General features: G+C 42.4%; 1 protein-coding gene and 1 pseudogene across 2 annotated transcripts in view; one reads left to right on the top strand and one right to left on the bottom strand.

The window, feature by feature from the left end:
* Positions 1-4,141: 4,141 nt before the first annotated feature.
* The window catches only part of STAMBPL1 (STAM binding protein like 1), a 54,160-nt gene continuing 33,052 nt past the window's right edge, over positions 4,142-25,249 (top strand). The window contains exon 1 of the mRNA XM_084772598.1: positions 4,142-4,564. The gene's annotated coding sequence lies outside the window, so the exon portion shown is untranslated. The remainder of the gene's footprint in view (positions 4,565-25,249) is intronic.
* LOC311592699 lies at positions 19,516-20,224 on the bottom strand (annotated as a pseudogene). Its single transcript has one exon. The product of its transcript is annotated as an uncharacterized misc_RNA (transcript).

The raw sequence follows: 25,249 nt of genomic DNA, 5'->3' as shown, positions 1-25,249 counted from the left end.
GTGGGACAGGAAAAATCTGCTTCTGGCTGTATTGCGCATCAAGTGGGACTCATATGTCATCAGTTGGGAAATACTGAAATACACGGTTGCTCAATGAAGCAATTTAGAGTGTAGTGTCCTGTTTCTGTGAATGCCAGCAACAAAGTAAATGACAAGGGAGTAGCATCTCTTAATTCATGGCTCTTTCTGATATAATGTATGTTTTTCCTTCTTTCTTCCTTTATCCCTCTCCCCCTTCATTTCTTTTGTTCCTTCTCAAATATTTGATATAGAACTGTATGAACTAGGTACTGTGACAAGCACCATTTCACCAGCATGTGGTTGCCAATTTCATTTACTTTTTATCTATTTAATTCTCCTTCCTTAATAATAGAAAGCCATGAGCTTTATAGAAAAATTGGGAGTACAATTCCATATAAAGGAGACAGTAGCCATCCTAACAAATATCTAGGAGGTAGATTTAATAAATTCTCCTAGAGGTTTTTTTTTTTTTACACACTTGATATTACATGGATAGCAACTCTGTCCTTGTTTGATTAACACTGGATCATAAGCAGCTTCAATGTCCTTAACATCACAATAAACATTGTGATTCCAGCAGTTGGTCATACATAGTACAATGGAAAACTCTTACTCCTCATTTCAGACTCCCTCTGGAGACATTTCTTCTTAAAAATGGAGTTACAGGGGAGAGGAGCATGTCCATTTTACAGTCTTCGCTAGCATACTGAAAAATTCCTTTCCCATCAATCCAAACGATACCATGAGATGAGGAAGCCCATTTAATCGCACCCTAGCCAGCAATACAGAGATGGCTGTCTGTGAAGAAGCAGTCTTGGCTAACATGATTTTTTTAAATTAATGTATTTTATTTTGCATATGGAAATTATTTACTTATAATAAACTAAATACGGTAAGAAAGGTTGTGAAGCAATCAGGGAAGTCAAAACGTTTAGCTTATTTCTATTTGGCAACCTCGAAGAAAATACCATTTATCCCATCCAGGTGAATCTAAAGTTTTGTACCTAAATTATTCTCTGTCATGTCTTGTATTTATCAACTTAAGAACATCTTTCTAGACCATAAAACATTTTCTTAAATCATAAATAAAACAACGTAAGCCTAACTGCAAAACTATGTATGTAGTACTAGAGGTTGAATCCTAGACTGAATATACCCATCCATTTTAAACAACGGTTTTGCTGCTAAGCTTCACCCTGCAAGGCCTCTTTTTATCATTTATTTGAAACAACTTACTCTGTAGGCCAGCCTCGCCTTCAGCTAGAACTCAGCCACTCCAGATTCCCCAGCAGCTGGGATTATGGGTCTGAAGACCTCTCTTTCCCTCTTTTCCCCCAACTCCCTTTCTTTCTTCCCTTTCTTCTCAACCGTCTTCCTAGATTTGTGGATTTTAGTTAATCTTGAGACTAACTTTTTATAACTGAAAGTAAATGATACCGTAGATTAAAATTTGAGATCTAAGATGAAAAATTCTAGACTCTTGCAGCTCCTCTTCACAAAGTACTTAAGTCACCCCCAAGTTAATTGTGGCAAACACTGAAGCCATTTTCACCAGCTTAATTGGAAAGGCACTGGAAGGTCACCAAGCTGCATATCAAACAGGTGGGAAGCTGCCAGTTGGAATCAGAATGTGCTTTACTATTCCACTACCCCATTTAGACATCATTGGCACTGCCTGTGTAGGACAGCGCCATTGTCATCTCTGAAGCTACTGTCCCTAGACACAAGAGCCCCTTCGTAAGTCATGGAACTATGTCTAACCTTCTTTAACAATGAAATCTAGAGTCAAGGCTGGATAGGAACCTCTGATTGGCCGAACTTAAGTCATATGATAGTGGCCTGCCTGCCTGTGTGTGTGTGTGTGTGTGTGTGTGTGCGCGCGCGCGTGTGTGTGTATGTGCGTGCGTGCATAATCTGCAAGTAGACACGAGAGGAAAGCTTCCAGGAGTTAGTTCTTTCCTTCTAGCATGTGGGAGAGAACAAACTCAGGTAGTCAGGCCCAGCAGCAGGCATCTTTACCCTCTGAGTCATCTTGCTCCAAATGGTATTTTTGTTTTGAGCCAGGGTCTTTATGTGCTGGCTATGCTGACCAAAAACACTTAAGTCTAGTCAGTTCTCCCACCTCAACCTCCAATTAGTTGGAGCTACAGGCATGCATCACCCTGCTCTCCTTTTAAGAGGGACTTTGAACGATACATAGAAACACCCATCCATGACCTGTCACTACTATAAGCATATATATGCAATTATAGTGTGATTATTTTTCACTACTATCACTGGAATGTAGATTTTTCTAGCAAACAAGGAGATTATCCCATCTAGAACACCAGACTCAAATGTCTACCAACCCGTCAAATGACACTGAAGTGCATGCACCCACAGGAGTGACGGACGACCCTGCAACTGTGGAAAACGGAAGACTCTCAAGGAGCTAACTGCTACTCAGTTATAGTGGGTAGAGAGTCTTAAAATGTGTCTTGATAAACATTAAAACTCTGAATTTTGAGGTGCTAAGGATGTTGCTCAAGAGTAGAACTCATCCTTAGCACTCTTGAAGCTCTGGGTTTGATCCCTCCCACAGCAGATAAACAAAATTTAAATTTTTGAATATTTTGTGGCATTTTCTGGTTTTGGTATTTGGAACAACAACAAAACAAAACAAAACAAAACAAAACCAAAAAACCCCGAACACCATTGCTTCTTGAAAATCAAGGCTACCGACTGCCTTTGGCAGTGGAAGCTTATTTTTTAAGATCACAGTAGGGTGGTGCCACCTTAGAAGGGGCCAAGGGTGAGTCAAACAGCTCAGAAGATGACAGAGCCAGGGTTGCAGGTTTGGTTTCCGAAGGAAAAGCCAACCAAAGACAGCCAGTGCGCTTCACTCCACCTGTGGCTTTCTCTCCCACTTGGAGCTGGGTTCCCACCTAAGCTGAACAAAAAGACCCTCAGTCTCATCAGAGGCAGCCGAGTTCCTGAAGTCCTGTCGAGTTGGTGGGGTCTCTGCCCCCTCAAAGAAGCAGCTTCTGAGATAGTCTCAGTTAGATTTCTATCACTGTGATAAAGCAGTATGACCAAATGTGAATTTAGGGAAGAGTGGGTCAATTTCACTTCCCCAACACAGTCCATTCTTGAAGGATGTCACGGCAGGTTTTAAGTAGGCTAGGAATCCAGAGGCAGAGACTGATGTAGAACCCATGGAAAGGTGCTGCTTAGTGGCTTGCTCCCCACTAAGCAGAGTTTGCTTAGTTGCCTTTCTTATAGCACCTGGGACCACCTGCCTGGGGGTGGGGTGGGGTGGGGTGGATGATAGCACCAAGCACCCCGTGCTGGGCCCTCTCACATCAATCAGTAGTTAAGAAAATGCTCCGCAGGCTTGCCTACAGCCCTGCCTTGTGGAGGCATTTTCTCAAATTAGGTCCTCTCTTCGCAGGTGGCTCTACCTTGTGTCAAGTTTCCATAAAACTAACCAGCACAGACGTGGATTCTCCAGACTCCTTCCTTCCTGCCCCCTCTTCCTCCCACACTCTCTGATTTAAAGTGCGTTTTCTAGTACTTTGCCCTGAGTAAAAATCATAGATAAATATTTTTGTCTATGTCTTATTCACGGAAAATGTGTAAGGCGCAGCTTTTATACATGGGGCTGCAGTAAGTATGTAAGGCTACGCTCACTGTGATGCGGGCACAGATGGAAGGCCACAGTGAAGACATGTTCTGATGGCAACAATATAGTAACAACGAAGAGCTATCCGGTTTGTGTTTTCCTAGCTCAAGAAGGTGGGGAGAGGGAGAGTATTTCACAGCGGGAGTACTTAGTCACAGACAAATCTCAAAATGGGATTCCTACATAAGCTGTAACCCTATATCCGAAGCCATGACACCGGCAAATCCGCCTTCATCATGGCTTGTGTGCCAGTTTTGGAGTAGCCCAGCCATTCCTCAGCTTCCAGAAGTTGATGGTTCACAGTGCGGTCCAGGTGGTACAACCTTGGGCAGCGAGTATGCAGGTTGTCTGGGGTTTAAATCACAGGCAACCATTTCACTCCGGCCCTAGGCCATCCGCAGGGACCCCGCCACCCTAGAGGTTTTGCTGCAGCACGTGGGAGGCTGTGGCTACGGAGGAGGGGGCGGAGGCAGAGGCGGAGGCTGCAACCAGAGGCTGGGGCAAGGGAGGCCCGGACCATCGCAGTGACAGTTTTGTTCCCTGCGTTGCTGCGGGAGAGAGTGTCATCACAGATTCAGAGGCCACTAGCCAGTGCGTGGGTTTGCAAAGGTGCTGGGGCTGTCCCGCCAGCAACAAGAGCGAGCCCAAGCTACGAAAGGCATCGGAGCTCGTCCAACCACGAGCAAAGAGAACCCAGAGGCGGCACGGACCAGCCCGCGGGCACCTCCCAGCCTGGTGCCACCGTCACCAAGCGCCGGTGCCCTGAGAAGCAGCCACCGCCGCCCGGGTTGCAGCGGCTACACGGATGCCCGAGCCACGCGGCCCGCGCTGGGCCAGCTGCAGTCGCCATCCCACGCGAGCTCCCGACACGCACGACTGCTGGTAAGTGGCCGCACACGTGTGCCTGTTGGCCGGGAGGTGCGTGGAGATGACTGCTAGCTTCCTTGTAGCCCTGCGGTCCCCGCCCCACGCGCCCCTCTCCGCCCTAGGGTTAGTTTCTTTTGGCTGGGGAAGTGAGGGACTGTGCTTCCTGGCCTCTGGGCCCTCCAGCTGGCGACCTGGACCCGGCTGCGCGTGCTTTTCTGGTTCAGACTTGGGGTGCATCCTTGCAGATGATGTCAGGCTTCTGAGAGCCCACCTCACTGGTTTTGCGTGGGGTTTCACGTTGCTGCACCGGATGTCAAGGAGGGAGGGGCGAGAACTAGTAAAACACCTTCATACTGGAGGGTGGGGGGAGGAGAGGGCTTTCTAGATGTTGCATTGAGAGGGCTTTCTAGATGTTGCATTGATGCCATTTAGCCCCGTGAGACATATTCTCTTACTGGAAGGACTTGAGTGTTCGCTAAAAGCCTCAAGGGAAAGGCACAAAAAGGCGCAGTGCTATTAAAACATAATTTTCCAGAACTCTCCACACTGATGAGAGTCTAGTGCCCAAAGTGCTGTGCTTAATTGAAGTTTAAAAGAAAAATTCACAATGAAACAGTAAATCAAGAAACAGAATCCTATTTAGAGGATTGGGGAAGGAAATGCCTAGGTAGGTGTGAGGGGGAGGGGCCGGCCTGCCTTCCCGAAATGAGTGAGCCCTAGCGAGCACTCTGCTTTCCAGACCTCCTGCCTCCTGCTAGTCACTGAAAATTAAGAAGTCTTGAGTTTTAAAAATGTTTCCAGAAATAAGGTTAATCTGAGCTTCTGTCAAGGTCAACATTGATTTGTGAGAGCAGACAAAAACCAACACTTGAATGTTTGACTTCCGGTTTCAATTTTTACATTAGTATTTGTTTTCAGACTTGTTTCAATGGGCAATTTTTTTTTTTTTATTCCTGGCGGATGGTAAATTGAACTTTACAACTGTACCCTGTAACTCTGCTGGGCATTTTTTTTTTTGGATCTATTGTAAATATCGGTGTTCATTTTAAACGTGTTCATGTCTGAGCAGTAGGCTGATCCCGTTAGAGCAATGGTTCCCAACTTTCCTGATACAATTCCCTCAGGTTGTGGTGACCCCAGACTTCATAACTGTATGCTGTATGAAGTATGCTACTTCAAAACTGTAACTTTGCTTCTGTTATGAATCATAATGCAATTATCTGCTTTCCAATGGTCTTATGGACTCCCGTAAAAGGGTCATTTGACCCTCAAAGGGATGGAAACTCGCAGGTTGAGAACCACGATCAACCTGGAAAATTAACTAGATGTAAGTCATCTGTTCCACTCGCCAATAGCAGGGTGTGTAGCTCGTGGAAATCCCACGCTGAGTACTCCTCAGCTGTTATGTATGTCTGCATCAGCAGCTTCTTGGGAACTTTAAGAAGAATTTTATTTTCTTGTTTCCTTAAGTAAAATATGTATCACTTAACCTATAGAGGCAGATTCTAAGTCCTTTACCCATTTCCAAAGGGTAGTAGCTTGGAGGAAGTAGTGAGGGGCCTTAGGTTCTGTGGCTGCACTTGGCACTAGAAAGCACTCTTGTGTGTGTGTGGGGGGGGGGGTGTTTGTTTTTTTCGAGACAGGGTTTCTTTGTGTAGTCTTGGCTGTCCTAGAACTTTCTTTGTAGAGCAGGCTGGCCTTGAATTCATATTGCTCCGCCCGCCTCTCTGCCTCCCAAGTGCTGGGATTAAAGGCTTGCGCCACCACTCGCCCAGCTTTTACAAAGCAGTCTTAACTGTATCTCTGGTTGGTTGCTGACAGGGATGGTAAAAAGTTAGAGTTGTTAGTAATAGTGAACACTTTCTACTTTTAGTTGCTTGTGACCCCTACTGTAAGGATTCTTCTTGGGTCTATTTTTGAGGAAAATCTGGGAAATAAAATAAGACAAGCCTGATCCTCCTCAAATTAGTTGTTTGTTTGTTTTTTAACACAAAACTAGGCTTCATTTGTTGATGCATGTCATTGTACTGTTCTTATTAGCTCCCTGCATGGCCCGCCCTTCCCATCACTTTCCCTGTTGCTCCTTCATCCTTCATCCCCCAAATGGTTCCCTTTCTGTTTCCTGACATATGTATTACAGTTTCTTGTTCCCTCTTTCCCCTTCCTGCTAGATAAACTTCTTTCACCCTCTCAGGTCCCCTTTCCACTTTCATATCCTCTCTCCCCCGCAACACACACACACACTGAAATCTAGAATCTGTACACGAGAAAACATGCTATTTGTCTTTCTGAATCTGGTTCATTTCACTTAACATAGTGCCTCATTTTCTTTGTAATAATTTCATGTTTCTTTACAGCTGAATAAAAAAAATCTTTATAGGCTCATGACATTTTCTTAATCCATTGATGAGCATGTAAGCTGATAATTTTTACTCAAAATTATGAGATGAATAGTGTAGATGCCCCTGGGTACCTGTCAAGTGGCCTCCTGGCCATTTGTGTTGTCACATTAGAAACTTTTCCCCACTTACTTATTTAGTGTATGTGTGTACATGGGCATTAATTAAGAGGACAATTTTGAGGATTTGGTTTTCTTCAACCTCCTATCTGGATCATGGGGGCTTTAACTCAGGACCTCAGCCTTGGTGCAAGCAGTTTTACACACTGAGCCATCGCTGAAGATATGCCAGTTGAGACCTTAATTAGTCCACTGGTGTCGTGTGTTTCTGTTTAATCAGGAATGTTTTTCTTGACATATTTATGCATTTAAAAGTTATTTCCATTGAAACTATGAGAAATGACTCATGGTTACTGCTGAAAAATAGCAGAGCCAGAGCTTAGGGCTGATGGGTTTCAGCTGTTCGATAAATAGTTGTCAAATGAGCAACAGGTTCTAGAACGTCTTTGTCTTCCCAATATAACTTACATTGGCTCTTCTGGTATTGATTTTCTTTTTGGACATAACTTTATATGAGTCACTAAATGTTCCATCAAATCAAAGGATAGCTAGTACATTCAGTGAAGAAGATCAGCTTCCTCAGTGGGAGGACCAATAACCATTGTCCTAAAACAGTGGCTCTCAACCTTTCTAATGTCAGGACCCTTTAATACAGATAGATCCTCATGTGTGGGGACCCCAAGCACAGAATTATTCTATTGCTGCTTTATAACTGTAATTTTACTACCATTTTTTATTGTAATGTAAACATCTAATATATAGGATATCTAATATGTGGCCCCTAAGTAGGGTTTGATTAGTTCCAAAGAGGTCATGACCCACAGGTAAAAAACAACATAAAACACCATATTGGTACCTGTTGACCTGTTTCTCCCAGCCCCATGGATGTGTAAACTATCCTATTGGACTGTGTCCTGATGCACTATGCCCTATTGGGGGCATATTCAGAAATCCTGAGCTGACATCCCAGAGTCCCATTATTATTCAGGAATAATCTGGATGGAACTACATCTGGATGCAGCTTTTGTCAGAGATTATTTGCATCTCTAAGCAAATCCACTGAATGGCTAGTACAGTCCTTCCTCTCCGTAGGCCAAGTAGAGAGGCCAGTTTAACATTTGGCAAGCTGCTCAGTCTTCAAACCACAGATCGTTTGATTCCCTTTCTAATTTTAAATTAAGTCCATGTTATTTTTGACTGTCGAAGCACTTGGCTTAGAGACATTAGCTCAGATGGGTGGATCCTTCATAACCTGTATTTATGAAAAGTAGTCTCTTAATCCAACCACCAATGATTTGTCTGAGGAACTCCTTTGGAATGTTAGAAGTTTATCTTCTTCTTCTTGCTGTATCTCTGACCCTCTATTCCTAGTCATTAGCAAATCTCTATGTGACTCGGGGTCTAACTTCAAGATGAAAGTTAGAAAGCTACTGGAATTGGCTTAGATATTAATATTGTATCATTTAACAATAATGCAACATTAATTATATATTCTTCCCTCTATGTGCTTCTTTGAAGAGGCTTGTCTCATTCTGAATAAAATGAACCATACTCAAAAATAAATGTGTAAAATTAAAAATTTCTTTTCACAGTTTTGAAATAACACAAACACTGCTATTTTCTGCATAATGAAATATGATGTTTTTGTATCAATCGTCCTTTGATATAAGTAGGCATCTGAGAACCTCCATAATTTCTTATGGCTTTTGGGAGCCATGCACTAAGATTTTATTTTCTGAGTTGGACAACAGCAGGTTCCTTGACAAAAGTCAGTGATGGAGGCATGTTTGCATAGGTGCATTCTCCCAACTGCATAGGAGTGGGCTAGGAATAAGAAAAAGAGGAAGTGGTAACCTAGTGTTTTTCAGTAACAACCTAGTAAAAGATCCTTAGAACACCAAGATAAGGACAATTTCAGATGTCAGGATTCCTTATATAAAAATAGGCATACAAATAATCACTACCATGTTATACTCTTGTTCAGGCACCTGTTGACCTCAGCGTTCTTTTCTTCTGAGCCCTGGTATAACTTCAGAATCTTGCAGAGTTTGAGAAGTGTTTATTAATAGATATTAGTTACTGATCATGCTATCTCAACAATGGTGGGGTGATTAGAAACAGGAATTTATTTTTATTTTTATTTTTTACTAGTGTGTCATTGGGAAAGTAGCTCACTTCTTTGAGGCACTCATCTTTCAATTGAATTTAATTTCTATTTCATAATAGTTGAATTGGAAGACATGAAAAAGTACCTGTGTAAAAAAAACATTATCTGATATGAATGAAGAGCCATGTGTGCTTGTTACTATTTTCAATATTTATAAAACACCTATTTTGTAGTAGACCCCTTTCTGCATATTTTAAAAATTGAAGCACAAAGAGACCTGCCATACTGTTAAGTGCCATAACCTAGTAGGTGACATATCAGGTAGTCAAGGCCAAACTATCTGCTTCCAACACCTGCTTTCATCCTATGTGTGTGTTTCCCTGTTGCCTATATGGCATATTGCCTACTAGAGATACTAACAAGTACAATATGTGTGATTTTTGTCCCCATGGAGCGTCACAGCTCCCAAATCAAACACAGACTTCCCATCTCTGCCTTAGGATCGGTACTCAGATTATTGTACTTTATGGAAGACTATTTTGCCTTGATGTTTTAGTATTTTTTGGATTATTTTTTAGTAGCTCATTATTGGAAACTCCATGGGATCTACAAGAGTAACCCTAGCATCGATTTCTAGTGATGGGGGACACGGGGCCTGGACTGATCATCTTCTGTAGCCAAGCAAGGCCTCAAGTGGGGGGATTGGGACATGAACCCAGCCACTAAACCTTTTACCTACAGACCTGCAGAGTGTGCTTGGACCAGAGCCTAGCAGAGTCATCGTCATAAAGACCTGAGAGACTTCACCTAGACATCATAGGGGCAGATGCAGAGTCTCACCGCCAAACATTAGGCAGAGCTCCCTGGGTCCTGTGGAGGAGGGACTCGAGGGGTCAGGGACACACAAGGAGAACACAGCCCACAGAATCAACTGATCAGGATTCATGGGAAGTTGCAGAGCTCTAGAATCCTGTACAAGTCTGAACTGCATATATGCATACATGTTAAGGCTGAGTAGCTTGGTGTTCTTGTGCAAATCCTAACAGCAGAAGCTGGGGCTGTCCCTGATCTTTCTGCCTACTTGTGGGACCCTCTTCCTCCTATTGGGTTGCCTTGTTTCTCCTACTGGCATGTGCCTGGTCTTATTGTAACTTGTTATGCTGTGTTAGGTTACTGTCCCTGGGGGCGGGGGGGGGGGGTGCTGCACTTGTTGGCCTTAAGTCCATCTATAGAGATCAGAAAATAACTTTCAGGGGTTGGCTGTCTTCTTCCACCTTGTAGGTGTTGGGGATCAAATTCAAGTTAGTAGATGTAGTGGCAAGTACTTCTACCAACTGAGCCCTCTCACTGGTCCTAATTTGTGCTTTTAACCTTTGCTTCACAATGAGTTACTCTTCTGTCTTGTGCAGTAAACATACACAGCACATACATCTACCTTTATACTCAACAACTGTACTTGAGATAGGGCGGACTTAAAAAGTGCAGCAGATCCTGAGTCCGTGTTGGCTGTCACTATTCCAAGGACCTCTGTAGAGGAATTTTAATGTAGAACATGGTTGCCGTGGCAAGGGATCATATCCAAAGACCTTCTAGGTCTGTGTGCCCAGCTGGAGTACAAACAGGCCTTTAATCCCAGGAGACAGAAGCAAGCAGGTCTCTGAGTTCCGGGCCAGGCTGATATAGAACAAGGTTCAGGTTAAGAAATGCTTAGGTTCAGGCATGGTGACACATACCTTTAAATCCCAGCACTCAGGAGACAGAGGCGTGCACATCTCTGAATTCCAGTCAGTGCTGTTCAGGCAGTTCCACTGAGTCAGTGAGTTGAGAGACAGTGCAGTAGAGTTGAGTTGGTGTCGGTTCAGTTCCTGGAATTCAGAGGCAGTTTTTCCAGGAGAATTTTACAGATACAGGTTGAAGAGAGAGCAAGTTAGATACAGGTAAAGACCGACCAAGCCTGAGAATGAGAAAGAGCCAAAAGATTAGAACAGATTGGTAGAGTTAGTTTGAAGCCAAGCAGAGAATATGAGCAAAGTAAATTGTAGCTAGTCTTTGGCTTCCTTTTTTTTATTTTTTAATTTAATTTTATTAATTTATTCTTATTACATCTCAATGGTTATCCCATCCCTTGTATCCTCCATTCCTCCCTCCCTCCCATTTCCCCCTTACTCCTCTCCCCTATGACTGTGACTGAGGGGGACTTCCTCCCCCTTTATATGCTCATAGGGTATCAAGTCTCTTCTTGGTAGCCTGCTATCCTTCCTCTGAGTGCCACCAGGTCTCCCCATCCAGAGGATGTGGTCAAATATGAGGCACTAGAGTACGTGTGAAAGTCATACCCCACTCTCTACTCAACTGTGGAGAATGTCCTGTCCATTGGCTAGATCTGGATAGGGGTTTGAAGTTTATGGCCTGTATTGTCCTTGGCTGGAGCCATAGTTTGAGCGGGACCCCTGGGCCCAAACCTGCCTATCATAATGTTCTTCTTGTAGATTTCTAGGACCCTCTGGATCCTTCTACTTTGCTATTCTCCCATGTTTCTCTCATCTAGAGTCCCAATAGGATGTCCTCCCCTCTGTCCCAGTTTTCTGGTAAGTGAAGGCTTTCATGGGACATACCCCTTGGGCTAGTATGCAGATATAAGTGAGTATATACCATTTGACTCTTTCTGCTTCTGGGTTAACTCACTCATTATGATCATTTCTAGCTGGAGAGACGGCTCAGAGGTTAAGAGCGCTGGTCTTTGGCTTCCTTGAGTAACCACATGCAGTTCTCAGAGCCTGGATTATAATTATTGGTAGGGAGATCCTCCTCCCTCTCCACTGCTCCCCCCCCCCCCCCCCCCGTGCCCTCACATCCTGTGATGGTGCAGAGTGGAGATTCAGCTCCTGTAGATCTTCTATAGGGGACCTAGTCTGCCATCACCGATTTAAACACTTTCACAGCATTACATTATACTTTCTAAATTGTGTTCTTATAAATAATTTGGGGAAGTCTTAACTAATAGCTAGTCTTCGGTTTGTTTTCAGGCTGGACCTGGCTGGCATTTAACTCAGGGACACACAAGGCTGTATTAAGCATAGACTTGATCACTGAGCTATACAGGTCCAGTCCCGATGTTGTGTCTCACTAAAGCAGGTGAGAGTTTTTCCTGGTCTTGGATAAAGCTTTTCGATAAACGATGGAATACGTTCTTGAGGGCATTTTAAATATCCCCTGTGTCCTTTGATTTAAGTATTGCTTTATATAAACAAAGTTTCATCCCTTCTAAAAGAAACTCTTCCATTTTCTGAGTTTTAGCTTGACTGCTGTTGACAGAACTTGAGATTTTTGGTGAATTTTGGTAGTTCGGTTTTTAAACATTCGCCATAACTAATGCTTTAAGGAATCTCAGTTGAGCCAGAGATTTGGCAAAGGTTCCTATGAGAGGTAACTTCAAGTGAACCATTACAGATCAGTCACTGGTGATTTGACTGGGTGATTCATTGGCTTGATTTGGAAACAGGAGGTCAGGATGACTCATTTTAACCCTTTCTGGCTCCATGTGTGCCGACTTCCTGTTTTGCATTTGCCTGTGTTCAAAAAGAAAGCCCTGGTACAGGTCCCTTGAAGAACACTATATCTCAAGCTCAAATGGCCAAGCAGTAATCAGCCTTGTGCCTCTCATTAAAAGCGGAAGGAAAACTACATTTAGTAATAGGATTACGTTTGAATTGCTCCTGCTACTGATCGCATGATTTCATTGATTCTGGTCATTATACTGTGCCCTTCCGCTAACGCTGTTTCCCTTAACAGTGTGGCTGTGCATTTCTGTGGCTACAAAGAAAGCTAGAGAAGTCTTTCTTGTTCACGGATTCATGCTTCGGCCTAATGGTGGATTGGCTCTGCTTCCTTCTCCTATCCATTTTATCCTCAGAAGGGTTGTTTCTAATTCGTCACATATTTTTTTTCCCCTAACAATAAAAGTGAAGCCAGGAGATGGAATGGCATTAGGAAAGGCCTGTAAAGGGCACTGCTTGTGTGGGTGTTTTTGTTCAGGGGCATGGGGAAACTGCTCACTGACTCAGTGCAAACGTCAAGTATGAAAATAAAATTAAAAATAACTCAGAATGGTGGATATGAAGCATTGCCTTTCCAATTAGTAAAAAAAAAATCAATGTGTAAATGTCAAAAGAAATATAACTGACTCTCATGTTCTAGTGACATAAAGTTGAGTTTCTTTTTTCATGTAGGGTATTGTCAAATAGTGAAGACTTAGAAAGGTAAACCTCAAGTTAGCCCCCCCAAAATACCTTCCATCCTACCTATACAGTTTCCCTTTCAGAAGGTCAGGGTGGAGTCTGGCAGCTTCTGTCTAAAAGTCTCTGCAAGAGCTTTGGATGCAATGGGTTAGGGAGACGCACTTTGCGAGCCACAACTAACAGCGAAGTCTACTTTCCTATCCAGATACTTAGTTCTGTTTTTATTTTTGAGCATGTCTTCCTTCTGAATTACATATACATTTCCACATAATCATAAAGTGCAACATAATTCTCAGGGCTGCCTTGGAGTTCTTAGAATGGAATGGTGTTGCACCTTTCATGCCCTTCATAATACCTGATTGTGTGTGGGGGGGGCGTTGTTGTTGTTGTTGTTGTTGTTGTTGTTGTTGTGTTGTATACAGAAACCCTCAGTGTTAGCAGGAGTTTGTAGAGATGTCAAATGTCCTTCTGAATGCCCACTGTTTGTAGATAGGTTTGGTCAAGGGAAGGCTACAGAACATGTAGTGGGCAGTGTAAGGCAGTCTAATAATGCATGAAAGAGAAGAGGGTCAGACCAAGAGGGTCCTAAAGATCTGGCCAAGGTGCTTAATGTGGTCATTCCTGACAAGGTACCCTTTGGGGCTCAAGGCCTTGGGCAGCTTCCACAGATGCCACAGTGGAAGCAGTAGGGTGGAGGATACCCAGAGATGAGCATCCATTAGCCAGCTCAGAGATGGCGTGGAGGTACCGGATTGCTCACCCAAAGCCATATAAAGTGCTGTCTCTTCCTAGATAAACGAGGCCTCACCCTTGATTTGTATTCACCCAATTCCCACTGTCCAGTGTGGTGACTCCATGCCACTCACCTCCGTGGCCTGAACCTCCTGCCCTCAGCCACGGGCTGGACCCTCGGGAGGAGGAGCAAAAGCTTAAATCTTCTCTGGTAGACACAACTACGTCATTTTGAACAGAGCATGGATTAAATGTGATAGAAATAAACGTATCCCTCAGATTGAGCCATATACTACTCCATCCAGAAACAGAGGGATGAGCTGAGCCAAGCCAAGCACAGGTTTGTCACCATAAATGCAAATAGGAACTTGGGTAAGGACCCAGCTCTGGATTGAGTAGGGCCACCTTTAAATATTTTGCAGTAGGGCTCTCCGTCTCCGTGCTCACAAATGTCAACAGCCAGGAAATTGTCGTTGGGTTCCAGTGATTGACGTCATGATGCGTAACACTGACATCACCCTGCTTGCTCATCTGTTTGCAACCCGCTCATAACTTATAAGCTTAGAAAATACGTAACTTTTCAGTTATAAGGTGATGCATGCATGTAGGAAATGATACAGAAAATGAATTAGAAGTCTCCTGTGATGCCATGCTTGAGGAAAAATTCAGCTGTGTACCAGATGGTTCAATTCCTAATGCCAATACTAGATACATCCATATGCATACTACAAGCATGATGTCTTGCCTTGAGTGCTTTCTACCACTTGTTATTTTCACTGGATACTCTGACTTGGACAGCTTCACAGTCCAGTATGGAAACATTTAATTCTTTTTTAATGGTTCCATCTGTCAAATTCTTTTAAATGATTCCCTTCAGATGACTATCTTTACTTCTAATTTTGAATATTTTTAAAACATGCTACAGTTGTGTGTGTGTGTGTGTGTGTGTGTGTGTGTGTGTGTGTGTGTGTGTAAGTAATAAATCTAAAGAACAATTTTCATATTAGAAGTGCTGGGTCAACAAGAACATATGTTCTTCAGAGTCATCACTACTGAGTCTGACCAGTTATGTGAATTTCATCAGTCAAGTAAATAAAATACCTAGTTTAAGTTCAAGGCTTTGTTTTGTTTTGTTTTTGTGGTGCCAGAGATCCAACACCTGTAGCTGGTGCATTCTGGGTAAACACTAGACTACTGACCTATAGCCTTATGTTGTGATTCGGTTTGCTTGTTTGTTTGTGTTTTTAATTACTCGTGAGCTTAAACCTGTTCTTCACTTCACATGTGGCTGTAAAGATTTATCTAAAAACTTGTTTGTGTTTCTTTCACGTCGTCATTCAAGCTTGCCTCTCTACTACTGACTTTCAAATGTTTCATCTGGTGTAGTAGCAATGGATATTATAGGGGCTGCAACTGGTTCACCTATTATGTTATGAAGGGGGAATAAACCTATTTCTGTTTTGATCCGAAGTGTGGGATAGAGAAGAGAGCAGGATGTTTACCACTTAGATGTGAGAAAGCAGGATGTTTTTCCACTTAGAAGTCGAACTACTTCATGGGGAAGCGTGGTGAAAAACATTCTTGAGCAGACTGAGAAGATATATATATATATGAGCCCAAAACAGGAGAGAAGGCTTTTTGGTTGGGACTTGGTTTTTGGCTGTTCATCCCTGCACTTCAAGAGGCTCCTACAGAGAACTGCTCCAGGGAAAGGTTCAAGGCTTTGGACTGCCCCTAAGGCTTGAGGTTCCAGCTGCTGCTCCCGGTTCCAGCAGCAACTTTGGTGGAATTGCTGGTCTGCTGAAATCCTGCTGACTACTCCAGGAGAATCATTCCTCGGAACTGATATCCTTAAGGTTTGGTTTCATTATAACGTTCTTTAATATCCATTTCTAATTCTTTGGGTTAGTTGGGTTCTTAGGGAGGTAAGCTCATTTAATAAGTAGACAATAAAATATAATTGTTAAAAAAGTTGAGCCTACATGTTATCTTAAAGATACTATTGAAACACTTTTAAAATACTTCATTTTAGTACAAACTGAAGCCAGACAAGAAATCCCAGCAGGGTGGGGCACTGGTTGGCATGATGTCCCAGCAACTAACTGAAGAACTAATGACATTTGACAGCCGCTGGGGGAGGGCCAGTCAGCTTTCTTTAATGATGTGACCCCTGATAGGTCAACCACACTCCAGGGCAGGACTCACTTCGGAGAGTAGTAAGTAGGGTACCACAAACTGGACTCAAATGGGGGTGGGAACTGTGACGTAAATTTGGCTGAGAAAAGTGGAGAAGGTGGCTATGGGAGGACTTTAAGTGGTGAATATGCTCAAGTTCTCAAAGAATTGAAACGTTTCATTTTAAAATAATTACAAACTGCCAAACAATTGTAGAAATAACCTACAAAATTTATTTACGTTGTTTACACTGATTCTGCAAATATTAACAGTCACAGAAGTTATAGTACTGATGTCTAAGGTTTGACTCTTATTTCAAATTTTACCAAAGTCCTTCTTCTGGCAGAGGAACCAGTTCAAGATTACATTACACTTAGTTATCTCTTTTCATCAGTGTCTTTAAATCTTGAAGCATCCCTCAATCTTTCCAACTTTCATGATTTTTATGCCTTTTAAGAACATTGTGGGTTGGTTTTTTTTATTTGTTTGTTTGTTTGGTTGGTTTGGTTTGGTTCAATTTGGTTTTTTAGGCAATCACTTGATTCTGGTCTGTTTGACATTTATTTGGTTCTATATAATCAAGAGTGTAAACTAGTCTAGTGGCAATCAAAACTTCCTGCCTGAAGAAGAGATGGTTAAGCCATCTCCGTGAGGATGGGTAGGAAGAAGTGTAGGATGGCGGTATACACATTTGCACTGACTTTGCATGAAGCATCTCAGTAACTGAAGATGCTGGTATGTGGAGTAAGGGTGTGAAAGAAGGCAACTGGGTCAGAATGACCTTGGCAGGAGCTATTGTAGATACTCAGCTGTCCCTTTTTATCTATGGCATTGAGTTCTTTGGTTTCAGCTACCTGTGACCAAGAAGGAAAAAAATGACTGCAAGACAATATTTTGAGAGAGCAATTACAGATTCATGAATCTCTCTTTAATTTTAAACATTAGCTATTTGAGAATTTCATACAATGTATTTGACCATATTTACCCATCTCCCAACTCCTCCCAGATGTACCACCCCCTATCCTAACAATTTTGTGTCCTGATTAAATATTTTGTGTATTGTTATAATTGTTCTATTTTGTCATTAGTTTTCATAAATCATTTAAGTGTCTAACTTATAAGTGAAACTGTCCTAGATACACATACTAAGGGGGAACAAAGGATATATTCAAATTTTGGTCCTCTGTGTAGTTTTAGGCATCCAGGGAGGAGGTCTTAAAACATATACTTCATAAGTTAGATACTATATTCATAACTATGACATTAACAATGGAAATCTATTAAAAACCTTTAAGCAAAGATGTGATGATATCCGAGTCAAGTAATAAGAGGCCACAGCATATGTCACATAATGGAGTTAATCAAAGAGAAACAAGTTAGAGGCAGATAGATCAGGTAATGAAGCTCCTCCGACAAGGTGGGCAGAGAAAGTGGCAGGTATTAAGGGGCCTCCTGACAAGATAGAAGATGCAGGCTTGAGAGACATTTTAGAGAGCAAATCAAGTAAATCTACAGGTGGAGTTGGTAGGTGGAGTCTGAGGTTGAGGGAGGGACAAAGTATGCTGTGTACTATGTGGTGGTTCATTGGGTAATAAGGACCATATTTCGAATCCCCATCTCTGCTGCCACTCGCAGCATCTTTATTTATGTTTCTGCATCCCATTGTATCTGGGATGTTTCCAAGTTCTATGAGTATTCTTCAGAAAGTCCCCCCAAACTATGTTACCCATCCCATTTACTATCTGTAGTTCAGGCCTGGGCTACTTCTTTCCATGGTGAAAGACTCGCATCCTGACAGGGCCACCACATCTTGTCTTCTCATGGTCAGAGAATTTTAAGTTTGTCAATAAGTATTAAATGCCTTATTTGGAAAGATCACCTTATTATCCTGAATTGATAATTAAACAAGAAGTTAAGTACATCTTGAGAGACTCATGGGTCGTTACCCAATTAAAACTTGAGGCAAAGAAAAGAAGGTTGTTTTGCCTAGGAAAATGAACTACAACCTGTGTTTTATTCCTAAGCTAGACACGGCCAAGAGCTATAAATCAAAAAATGTCTAACCACAAAGGTGTCAGAATTATTTTTTTAAGAGGTAGACATATTTTTCAGTTATCTTATGATTGGTGGATTTGGAGATCTGCTTTAACCAGCTTTGCCGCCCTGGTGCAACTCCTGAGACAGATGAGAGTAGGGAAGATTGAGTGTGACGCAGGGTTCCTGGGGTTGTTTGAGTTCTCAGTCACCCAGCCCCATTGCCCTGAGGTCCAAGACAAGGCAGAGCATCAAGACAGGAAGCAAGTGGAGGAGAATGGTTGCTCATTTCTCAGAAGCCAGGAAAAAGAAAGCAGAAGGAGGGAAAGGAAGGGGGTTTGTGTGTGAGTGTGTGTGTGTGTGTGTGTGTGTGTGAGAGAGAGAGAGAGAGAGAGAGAGAGAGAGACAGACAGACAGACAGACAGACAGACAGACAGACAGACAGTGACTCATGTGTGGGCATCCAATATCACCATCAACGGATGATCCTACAGACTTCATGTCTTTTCACCAGGCTTCACAGCTTAAAGATTCCACAAGATCTCAGAAGTGCTATCCACTATGTGAGAAACAAGCCTTCATAGCCCATTAGATAGCAGGTTTATCTAATAGATGGTACATATATCATCTAATATAACAGCTGTACCCGCCATCTAATGCTGGCTGTTGGCCAAGGGAAAGACTTACTGGTAGACTGCTTGCCTAGCAGATGGGAAGCCCGGTACTTATCCTCAGTATCTCTTCTGCCATGGATCGATTCACTAGAGAGTTCAACTTGTTAAAATTTGATAGGAAAATGAAGCATCTTTCATATAAGAAGTCTTGCTAGACTAATACATATGCAAGGAGTGATGTCAATTAAGAAAAATCACCCTTTTCATTACAATAATTGTTTCAGACAAAAAAAATCATCCTTAGTCGCTAAAATTACTCTTAGCAGAATATGTGTATACTCTTAAAACAATTGCTTAATGAATGTTTTTTGTTTGGTTGGTTTTGGGTTTTGTTGTTGTTGTTTGATTTTTGTTTTTGTTTTGCTTTTTGAGACAGGGTTGTGTTGTTTGTTTGTTTGTTTTTTTAACTAAAACAGCTGACAATTTTATTTCTCACATTCACAATATAAGTGAAGCTTGTACTTTTTAAAATACCACTTCTCCCCTCCAAAACTATTCTGTTGGAAAAGGGGAAGTTTTCTTATCATGCAGCCAGAAAACACTCAGGCTCAGCACGGTGCCTCTCCTGGGGAAACAGAACAAGAAATACAAAACTGATAAAGGAGGGCCTTTCTGCTGTCTGGCCGAGTCATGCCAGGCCAAGTAGGAACCATCATAGGACGAGCAGAAGGTCTCATCATTGGAGGCCCAGGTATCATGGGCATGTGGCCTCCCATGGGTGGCCTCATTCCAGGAGCAGGTCCCATGGGCATCATCCCACGAGGAGGAGGTCCCATCATGGGCATCATCTGAGCGCCTCCCATGTGGGGTGCAGGCATCATGCCAGGCCCCGGAGACTGGGAGGAGGTGGGATCATGGCCCCTGCAGGAGGAGGGGCAGAGAACGGAGCTGGGGTTATCTTTGTGGAAATGCGTCCGTTGTTTTGTCAGTCAGGCTCAGGGCCTGCTTCTCCATCCATTTCTAGTTGTAGTCTTTCACGTTCTCTTTGTGATTCCTACTGCTGCGGTGTGTCTTCCTCACAGACGGAGAATCATGTGTAAGATAGTATCACAGTAGTCACAATAAAACTTAGGCATGTTGCTCTGCAGGCTGTTAGCTACTCAGTTCGAGACAGGGTTTTTCTGTGTAGCCTTGGCTGGCCTGGACCAGGCTAGCCTCAAACTCACAGAGTTCTGCCTGCCTCTGCCTCCCTGAGTGCTGGAACTAAAGGCTTTGCCACCAAGCCCAGCCACAAAAAACTTTTTAAATATATTGGGGTGGGGGGGGGAATGGCCTTTTATAGGGGAAAAATGGACAGACACAGCTTAAATCATCAAAGTTCATTTCTCCGATAATCAGACAAGCCAATGACAAATCTCTGGGTGCATCCTTAGGATACATCGTCTTGTCTGCAATACTTTTGCTTAAAAATGCTAGGCTCTAATTGATGCTTCGTGGTTACTTTGTATTAGGTGCCACACTCCCTTTACTATGCAATTGTTTAGCACCTTTACCTTTCTGCTGCTACCCTTGCCCTTAAACAAGGTCTGAAAGCTTCCATAGGTCTCTGTGTTTATTCCCCATTGTTTCACCACCTTCTCGTTTGTAGACGACGCGGAAGGAGAGATACGTTTAAATGGAACAGCAGATAGCTTATTTGTCCTTAGCCAATATTGAGTGGGAAATCACAGTTGGAAGCCCTGGTGGAGATGAAGGAATATAGAGCTCAAGCTCAAATTAAATGGTAGCCATGAAGAAAAAAGAAACAAAGAAACAAAGAAAGAAACCCCACTGTATTCTGTAGTATAAAGACCTTCCAAGTGCAAAGATGGAAAATCAGCTTTGGGGATGCAGATTGAGGGGAGGGGAAGAGGAGAGATACCTCCATGTCCTAGAAACGATAAGAATGTTCTAAAGAAATGTCGTCTGAGTGAAGGCTTAAGCATTTTTACTGTCTTAGAGGAATTTTACTTGATGCAGTGTCTCAAGTTTTTATGTAAATAAGCATATCTTGGACTGCTGGATTTAAAAACAGAGACATCGAGATAGCCAAGGGCACCTTTCCTAGAAATTCTGACTCATTTAGGATTAAATTTTTTTACCTCTTGTTGCCAGCATCTCTCTTGTTACTATGGTCCAGGTAGTCCAGGAACTACCTTCAGAGGAAAAATTACATCAGCATCCGAGAGATGCCACTTACAGGAAGGGAGAGATAAGAGAGCTAGGAACCAGTTGCTTTTTAAACGCTTTATTGGCATAAGGACCTCCTGAAGAGTGCTTAACATATTACTAGAGAGCTCCAGGAAAGGGGAGGTGGGGGGTACCCTCACCCTGCCACACTATAGTCGGATTCACTGACAGTCTTTTATGGCTTTTGGCCACTGCACTGAAGAACCAAACACAAATGCAATTACACACAGGAAGACAAGGAACAGTGCAGAGCTGCATGGCAAAGGACAGATACTCTAGGGTAGCTGACTATCGCTTTCTTTTGTTTGCTTTCAAATAGTAATGTCAGACTAACATCATTTGTTGGAGAGCTCTCCTTAGGAATTTTCTGACAATTTCATAAAATTAATCATGGCTAAGGACTGGCCCTATCTGTCTCAGAGCTTCAGCCATCCTGGCAAGTAGAGAGATTATGTCATTAAAAATGGGTTTGTTGAACTAAACACCTTTGAATAGTATTTTTTTTTAAGTAATTTGAAAAAAAAAGGGAAGCATATTGCATAATACTGTAGAAATCAGCAGCTTAAATTTGCACTGAATAATTCTGTTTTTTTTTTTTAAGATTTACCAGCGGAAAAGAACAATTATCATGCTGAATTTATGATTAGAAAAATGTGTTAAAGTCCAAGTATCTTAAATTTATTTCCCAAATATTTTTATATTGTATATTAATTGATCTATCATATTTAAGAAGCTCAGAATCCCCACCTATTCAAGATAACAATGTCGCTTTCCTGCTAGTAAATCATCTTATACGTTTACGAAATATCTTTTGGATACCATAAAATTTAGAATTTATCTTAAAAGCCAGTCATACTTTGAGCCATGTCCTGCTAGAATACGTGTGGATTCACATTCCTTTATTTGCGTGTACCAGCTGGCCAGGCACAGACACTGAATCATTCTGCCTATGGGAAAAATGTGAATGAATGTCCATTTAATGTCTTGGGCACGGAGATTATGAATCATATATTTGTGATGCTAGACTGAAGTCCCATTTCAGCAGCCAGTTCTGTCATTCTTGCCTGAGGTCCATGGATTTGACCCTCCCCTGGATTTTACTGTTAACGCCCCATGGTTAATGAATTGCTGGGATCACTGCAAGGCTGTGACTGAACTCTGAGCTGCTTGTCTTGCTTCCTTCCTCTACCGTGGCTCAATTTTATTACCTCTTCTAGAAGCTTTCCTTTCCTTCTGCGTAAAATGGAGGGAATGGTAGTGAGCGCTGCTGCGTCGTGTGTTTGCCAAGCATCACCTCGCCCTCAGACAGCTTGGAGTTTGAACTCAAGCATTCTGACTGTGGGCTACGGGCCTGGTGTATAAACTCATGTGTCTGTTATCTGAGCAGGCTATCTCCGGGGCAGTCTGAGATCATGTGTGTTGATGCACAATTCTATTCAGGATGTCTTTATTAGCAGTGCTTATTGCCGTGATGGCAGGTGTCTTGCCATTATTTGATATGTTAAAAGAGACAAATAATACTTTATTAGCACCTCCTCCCAAAAACCCAGCTGGCTGTTACCTAGGAGATAATAGAGCAGAAGGACTCTATCTACATGTGGCAATATATAAGATTTTTACATCACAGTTCATAACAGTAGCAATTACAGTTATGAAGTAGCAACAAAAATAATTTTATGGTTGGGGGGTCACCACAACATATGGAAGTATATTAAAGGGTCACAGCATTAGGTACGTTAAAGATCACTGCAACAGAGGGAAAGAAAGGAGAGAGTAAGAAATAAAAATGGAATTCATGGAGTATATTTAGAATCATCAGCCTGTAACTCTTTCATAGATAAATGCTTGCTACGAATCTATACCCAGGCTTTTTTTTTTTTTAATTAAGACCTATGAAACAGGTTAAAAGACAGGAAAGACTGAAGCTAACACTTTCAGTGAGAAGTTGGAAGGACTTTTAAACCCATGACAGGTCAAAGGAGTCAAGCAGAAAAAAAAGGAGCATTGCTTCCAGCAAATACTTAGAAACAAAAATGAAGTGTCAAAAAACTAATAACGTTGTGGTTTCTATCAAGGAAGAATTAATATATGTCAGAACTGTTTCCTTCAGAAATAGCTAAACCTTACAAACTTACTGCCATATCATCATCCTCATCATCATCAGTACTGTGTCAACTCAGTTAAGGACACTTGCTGCTCTTGCAGAGGACCTGGGTTTGGTTCCTAGCACCCTCATAGTAGGTCCCAACCATCTGTAATTCCAGTTCCACATGATCCGCTGTCCTCTTCTGACCCCCACAGGTACAGCACACCCACATAGTACACATACACACATGCAGCCAAACATTCATACACATCAAAATAGCATAAGTAAATCTACACAAAAAATTAAACCCCTCCCAAGAGTGGTGTATTTAATATTCTCCTCTGTAGCACCTCCCAGTCTTGATCACTGATCAACTTCAAACCCATCTGCTATAGACGGTTTACTTAGGATATAGCAGCAAGGATGAGACAGAAACCTGCCACTCAGTAGATATTCACATATGTATAGAGAGAGAGAAAAAAACAAAAAACAAAAAAACTCAATAGAAGCTGCCTCTCCTGGTCTTGCCTCTTCCTTTCCATTTGCATCCTTTTCTTTCCCCCAGAGCTTTCTTTATCTCCGGGAAATGTGTTCTTTTGCAATGGCTAAGTCTTAACAACTTCAAAGAATTTTAACATTCAATTATTAATTGGCAAATTCTAATTGTGCATGCTATGTCTTTATCTTACGCATATTTTGGCATAGATAAGATGGTGTCCGGATCTCTGCACACTTTTCGTAAGTACTATAGGTTAAGTATTTTAAAATACCAGAGTGCTCTGTTTCAGAATCTTTCAAAATGAATAGAGGAGCTGTACCTCATTAATTTCCCCCCTAAAGCAGGTCCCCACCATTAAGATTATGACTCTGGAGGTCCTCCTCTGTGCTTCTGTCATTGAAGGCATGGGAGTGGCCCTATCGCTTTATCTGAATCCAATTAGATCATTGCAGCTCAAGGCCTAGGATATAATAATTTCCTTTCTGAATCTCTGCTCTCCCTGGAGAATGAACTCTAGCCCAGTGAAGACAAGAAAAGCTGTGCGTTTAGCTAGTGAGACCTGAGATGCATGCAGATGGTATGAGCTGGTCTGTTCTCTCTCCTGGCACCTCACCTGCTTAGCCAGGTCACCTTGGCACTCCAGGAGAAAAGGGCACAGCTAGGGAAAGATGTCTTTCCTGTGACTGTGAAGCCTCTCAGGAGAATGTTCACTGTCTGATGGATTCCTTTCTATATTCTGGAAAATACTGCTTTTATGGATGAAAGTGGGTCAAGAGTTTGAGCTAAAGTACCTCTACCTGGGGGGAAAAAGTGGTTTTGGTTTTTGTTATTGTTGTTATTGTTGTTTACTTGCGGTTTTTGTTGTTGGTGGTTGGTTGGTTGGTTGTGTTGTTTTTTGTTTGTTTGTTTGTTTGTTTTTGTATTGTTTGCAGAGGAGGGGAGGTTATGTTTGAGACAAGGTTTCTCTTTGTAGCCCTGGCTGTCTTAAAACTGTAGACTAGGCTGGCCTCCAACTCACAGAAATCAGCCCGCCTCTGCCTCCCCAGAGCTGGAATTAAAGGCATGTGTCATCATCACCCAGCTTAAAAAGTATATTTCTAAGAAAGAAAACTTAAGTAAATTGATATTGAAAAGTTTGTAGCTTAGTTGTGCAGTACTTATGCAGCATGCAAGGCCCTAGACTCTGAACATCCCTGGCCCTTCAGAAGGGGAGGGGAGGGTAGAGAAAGAGGGGCAAGGGAGGGGAAAAAAACCCCAAGACACAAAGAAGTCACAACCTACCAGCCAGATATTCCCTTCTGTCTACTCTGGCCATTATTTGCTCCACATTTTAAAAGACAGAATCACAGCATCCTCCACAGTCTTTGGGGCCAGTGGAGACTTGATTACTGTGAGTTAGGAATCAAATGGCAAGGGGCTAATGGCTGCTGCTGGGTGGAAGGACAGTCAACTGTTCCTAGCACAGAGTGGAACTATCACTTGGAGAAGGTTTGGGGATGAGGATACTTTTGTCATAGACCCTCGGGGT

This window comes from Acomys minous, assembly GCF_964271855.1.
Source record: "Acomys minous genome assembly, chromosome: 2".
Lineage (NCBI taxonomy): Eukaryota > Metazoa > Chordata > Mammalia > Rodentia > Muridae > Acomys > Acomys minous.
The sequence above is the reverse complement of the archived record's forward strand: the minus strand, read 5'-3'. Positions and strand labels throughout refer to the sequence as shown.